The 5,831-nt window shown below is 43.7% G+C and overlaps 1 protein-coding gene across 2 annotated transcripts in view; it reads right to left on the bottom strand.

The window, feature by feature from the left end:
- raph1a (Ras association (RalGDS/AF-6) and pleckstrin homology domains 1a) overlaps positions 1 to 4,654 on the bottom strand; it is a 69,104-nt gene extending 64,450 nt beyond the window's left edge. Inside the window, exon 1 of one of the 2 annotated variants that reach the window (XM_027290979.1) lies at positions 4,408 to 4,654. The gene's annotated coding sequence lies outside the window, so the exon portion shown is untranslated. The remainder of the gene's footprint in view (positions 1 to 4,407) is intronic. The other variant, XM_027290980.1, reaches the window with a different exon arrangement.
- Positions 4,655 to 5,831: the final 1,177 nt, after the last annotated feature.

Here is a 5,831-nt window from a genome sequence, read left to right as displayed (position 1 = left end):
GAACAGAAAAACGGGAAAACAACATCAGATGGTGACCCGGGTTGACCTTTGGAGCCCACTAGTGAGAATACTCTGACAGGCTGCACCAGAGCAGCTGATACAGATGTAATCAGTGCATTGAGTCTGATGTTTACAAGATGTGTGCAGAGCTGCCAGAGGAAGCACACAAGACTGGAAATGCAGATGTGCATATCCCACAGCAGTCATGTGTCCCCGAGCTTCATCCAAACATTTTATTCGAATTACTTCAACTGGGACTGTAATGCATCGCTAATATCTTTGATGCAGAGTGGACATCTTGCTCTGTACGTGATCCTGTAGGAGAGCTACATCTCCAGTGTAAAGGTGGATGCAAAAGGTGATGGAGAGCAACAACATTCAAGATCAATTTTTCCATTTCCAAAGATTCCACACAACATATTTACTCCTTATAAATATCTTGATTTTTGAGTGTGCAGTTGATGTGCAAAGAGGAAATGAAGGAACGACTGCAAAAAAGTCCAAAACATTTTGTTTGTTTGAGACGTTTAACCGTCAATGACATTCCAAAGTCACACTTGACTTGATGACTCGAGTCATTTCCTGTTTGTGCAAAACAAAAGAACACTGATCTTCTTTACACTGTACTCGAAAAAGACATAGTAGTACACAGCACATATACATTTAGTATATAGTATGGAACTTGGGCCACAGCCAATAAATATCCACCGCTAATCAAACACAAATCAGTTGTTCTGGTGTTAGAGAAAAGATCAGTACGGCATCGCCCTGAGGGCACTGCAAACACCAACAGCAAATTATGAAGGAATCTGTCCAGACGCCACCATATCGAGCTTTGGAGCAAAGCGGACACCTTAACATTGCTATCTTTAAGGTGTACTTGAGCTAAATGTAACCAAATATAGGGTTGACACCTTCTGATTGGTTGGTTGGTTGGTTGATGTGTTTTCGGTGGTTGGACAATGTCTGGTGTTATCTTCAAAAGAAAAGAAAAAAAGACACTCCAGTTCAGGGGTGAATTCTAGATATAACATTTAAATATATTTTGCTCATCAAGTGTGGTTTGGAATGTTTGGAATTGACCCAACCTAATGGAGACTGCTAGTCCTGACTTACTGTGCATTTACAGTTAGGTTGATACTGACTGTCCATGACCAGACTTAAGACTTGAAAGTTTGGTGTTTCATGTTATTTTATGCTTTCAGTGCTTATTTCGTAGACTTGTCTGTGGGTACTCCCCCAGTTTGGGGCAATGTTGGACTAGTTAATGCTGTAATATTGAGGGACAGTCAAGAGGAACTGTGTTAATGTTCAGTCTCATTTGAAGGCAACAATAAAGAGGTCAAACTGCCCCCATGAACCAACTGATTGATTGAAGAGTACGTAGAATTTCAGTCAACCAAGATTTTCTTTGGTTGACTACAACCCTATTAATCAACATCTTCAACTCTAACCCTAACCATCTAACCCCAACCTTTCAAACTGTATCAGGATCTCCTGATGATTCACCTCCCTATTGCTCAAATGGAATCAATGAAAAGACATGAACACCGCCTACAACAACTCAAACACAACCAAGAGAACATCCAAAAGATGATGTCTCGCTGCTTGATTGTATCAGACGGACTGTTGGAAAGTACAGAGCAGAAACACCATGGGGATGAGCACTAGCCAGTGAAGGATACTGAATCAGGAAACCAGGACCCAGCAGGTCTCAGATGACTGGCTGGTCCGGATACAGTCGGAGCAGCCTTTAGCTGAAGTAGGGCAGCAGGGATTTTTATACTCCAGTTAACCCTCAACACTACTGGTAGACACTGAATTCTGCTCCACTTTGCAGCACACAAGTGGGGTGGGACGTCTCAAGCCTGTCCGGATGATTACACTGCAGCACTGATGGACCTGGTTACAAGATTACAGCACCAAGACAGAATGTCAAAACGGCACTTGGGACTGTGAACCCTTTTTGTTTTAAAGAAACACACTTAAAATCACCATGCAATTCACTGTATAGGAAATCAGTGTGATTATTTCATGAGCACTCACAATATCAAGGTATGATAAAGAAATATGGCAGTCTGAGCATTTAATCATCCACCTTATTTTCTAGACCCAAAGGCCAGTGTAGCTGCATTCAAGTGGACCACATATATATATATATATATATATATAAATATATTCCACTAATAATAGCACCTCAATCAGAAAAGACCGGCCTGATTGGGAGGATCAGGTTAAAGCAATAATTACCACTTAATTACCACACAAACACTTCATCCAATCGTTTCTCATTCTTCTGTGCATGCTCACTCCATGTGGGGGTAATGTAAGCAAGGGTTATGAGCTTGGACTGTAATTATGAGGGTTATAAAATAAACACAAAAGGTCCCGAGTCTGGATCATGATGGCAACGTTAATGTCCAACTGGCAAGGCATTACAGATTTTCTACATTCCACAATAAAAGCCCTTGACATATACACTGCATGGCTGCCTTTCAGAGAGAACATTTAGACAATGCAATAAAATAGTTTGCAGTAACATTAGGTGACGAGAACAAGGCAGAACTACTTCTTCTGTTATAATTCCATCAGATTGGACACTTTACATCAGGATGTAGCAGTTTGCACATCACAAAACGTTACATTCTTATTAAATGCTTCGGGGTCATGGATGTATTATAGACACTGGATACAACATCGCTGCTCAGCCTTACTGCAACTCATGGCAACTCATGGTATTCCCCTTCAGCTCAACTCAGAAGAGGCTGAGTCACATGTGACATCTTATCAAATGCAGTGTCACTGGTACCGTCTATGTCTGAATGTCAAACCGGTTGTGTTTTGTTTACATGGGCTCAACCCTTAGCACCAGGTTCTACAATACATCCATAACTGAGGCATATAAACACACAACTTATCAGATCACTTGATTTAGCATCCGTGTTACAGTTAACTTGGAATTTCTAATCAGAATGATTAGAAGAAATATTGTGCAAAAGGTCGAAGTCTCTCCCTGTTTGCTTCGGACAAACGGTAGGAGGACATGGTCACTGTCAAAGGAAAAAGCCAAATTCTCACCAGCTTCCTCTAAATTCCATACATTTCCATCAAAGACAGTTGGGTATAAAACCAACCCACTCATTCACTTCAATCAATCCAGGCCCTACTCTTCTTTTATTGCCAAAGTGCAGTCCGACATCATCTGGCAACATAAATGTATTGTCCAATCAATCTTTAGACGGGACTTCTTGGCTTGTGTTTCATCATTTCACCAGACCACTGCTATCAATGCATAGAACCCTTTGCTGGCAGGTCTTCATGCATGGCCCCACATATTACTGACACCTTTAATAAACACGTTCGACCTCATACCTAAACATAACCACTTCATGACCTTTAGCTAAATGAGGCAGTTCAGCAATATTTTTTGGATGTTGTTCCTAATTTTGAGATAGACGGGTCCAGCAGGAAGACAGGTTTACCTTTCAGAAGACAGACAGTGAAACAGTGTATACTGTAGACAGACAGACAGACAGACAGACAGACAGACAGACAGACAGATGGCAGTCCTGCATGTCTGATGATGCTGAATATGAAATGACTTGTGAATGAGGCCTGGGGTAAACTCTGACCTGGCTGCTTGTTAAAGAACATAATCATTTATGATGGAGATGGATGAATGATCCTGAATTAACCACACATCTCGAAAAGTGAGTAGTGTGTGGCGGCAGCTGCGGGGGGAACACGCCCATGGCTGTGTAATGCTATATGAATGCCACGCCTTGCTTGTGTCAGCCCCGCACGCCTGGCCTCCGAGCTGCCGCTGAGATAAACGCAAATATCCCGGCTGGGAAGGCGCTGTCAGCCGGCTGCTGCTCCCCGGCGAACCTGCGCATCCAGGCCGGGAGAGAGAGAGAGTGTGTGTGTGCTCTCTCTCTCTCTCTCTGCAGGCCCTGCGGCGTTTAATACGGCGCCGACAAACACACACACACACACACACACACACACACACACACACACACACACACACACACACACACACACACACACGCACGCAGGATGAATAACGGCAGAAATGGACCGTGCGTGCAGTCGCCGCTGAAATGCGTTTCAGCAGCTGAAGTGCAGCAAAGCCTCTTTTCTGTGGAGCTGCTCGTTTTCTCCGGTACCCCCTCCCCACCCGTCTCCTTTCTCTGCATGCACATGCAGCCGGGATTAAAAAAACGGGATTAATTGGCTTTTATTCCAGCGGATGTTAATTAAAGGTCCCGCTCTCTCCGTTCGCCGCACAATAAAAGCTCCGGTGTTGCGGGTTTTAACCGAGACTTTCATAGCGAGGTGTGGGCAGAGCAGGCTGAATGCGGGGCACAGAGATGCGTTTAGGTGAAGGGGAGCTGGGCTACTCACTGTGCGGATCCAGGGAGACCTCCGGGAGGAGACGACAGAAAAAAGACCGCAGCGGGAAGACCGAGGAGAGGTGTCCGCTGGGAAAGCCCGTTGTCCGCGCTGTGACGGACGAGGCTTCGTCGGGATTTCAGCCGGTTCAGTCCCGGTTTACACCTACTGACTCCCCTTTTCCCAGATATCCCAGATATCCCAGATTTCCCCTGCTGCCACACTGAATCCAGCACCGCGAACACTGGCTCAAGCTACAGGCAGGCAGAGGGAGAGACTTCCGGCCGCAGCTTCAAAATAAAAGCTCCTGACAGCTACACGAAAACAGTTAAAACAGTTCACTGATAAGAAATCATATAAACTCGTCAAATAACAGCAATTTAAATTTATTTTTCTCATTTTAGATGTCATGTGACCCCTTGAATCGATAGATAGATAGATAGATAGATAGATAGATAGATAGATAGATAGATAGATAGATAGATAGATAGATAGATAGATAGATGACTTTATTAATTCATTTAGGTCAAATTAGGTCATCATAGCAGTCCGGTATATTTGTATACAATAAAAATACAATAGAATACAATACTGAGGTAGAAAAAAAAATACAAATAAAAAGAAAAAAACAAAATGGGACAAGGACACTTCAGAAAAACACAAGATAAATAGGTAGATAAGGTGCAGTGGCAAGATAGTGGTAATAATACTGATGATATGACGGTAATGTTATTGTTAATAACAGTATGGAATAACAGTATCAACAACAACAATAATAATATATCTATTGAGATACACATAGACATGTATCGTATATTCAGCCTCAGGGCCAGGGCCGGTCCTAGCTATGGGCAATGTGGGCGGCCGCCCAGGGCGCAGTCTCCGTGGGGGGCGCACGATCGCCCGAAAAAGAAAAAAACCCCGGTCATTTTCGATACCGCTCATTAAGTTAGCGGAGCGGGGTGGCGGGGAGCGGGGTGTTGACAAGGCAGAGGGGGGCGGCGGACAGACTGTTTGGGACGCACGGCGCATCCAGGGGCGCACAGGCTGCCGTGAGGGGGGGGGGGCGCAAATGTGGCCAGGACCTGGCGCTGCTCAGGGCTGCAATCTATAATATGCACACATGTAGTAGTTGTCTTATCTTGTCTACTGTATGCATTTGAATATGGGTTTATATTGACGGGTTGATAACCCAAAATGATTGAGTATTATTCTTTTTTTAACAAAAGCGAGGGGCTTGTGTTAAAAAAAGAATAATACTCAATCATTTGTTTTAAAAAGCAGTTTTTTTTTCTTTGCTAAAAAACGAATATTTAGAAAACTGTATTTATTTATTGTGAAGCTGAAATCGCCTCACTTCCGGTGTGTTCGAGTCTGGCTTGACGCATCTTTTAGCTCGACACCGGATCCCAAAAAACTCGCGCGAGCGCGGATTT

The sequence above is a fragment of the Larimichthys crocea genome, chromosome XVIII (genome assembly GCF_000972845.2).
Source record: "Larimichthys crocea isolate SSNF chromosome XVIII, L_crocea_2.0, whole genome shotgun sequence".
Classification (NCBI taxonomy): domain Eukaryota; kingdom Metazoa; phylum Chordata; class Actinopteri; family Sciaenidae; genus Larimichthys; species Larimichthys crocea.
This window is presented reverse-complemented; position numbering and strand designations above follow the sequence as displayed.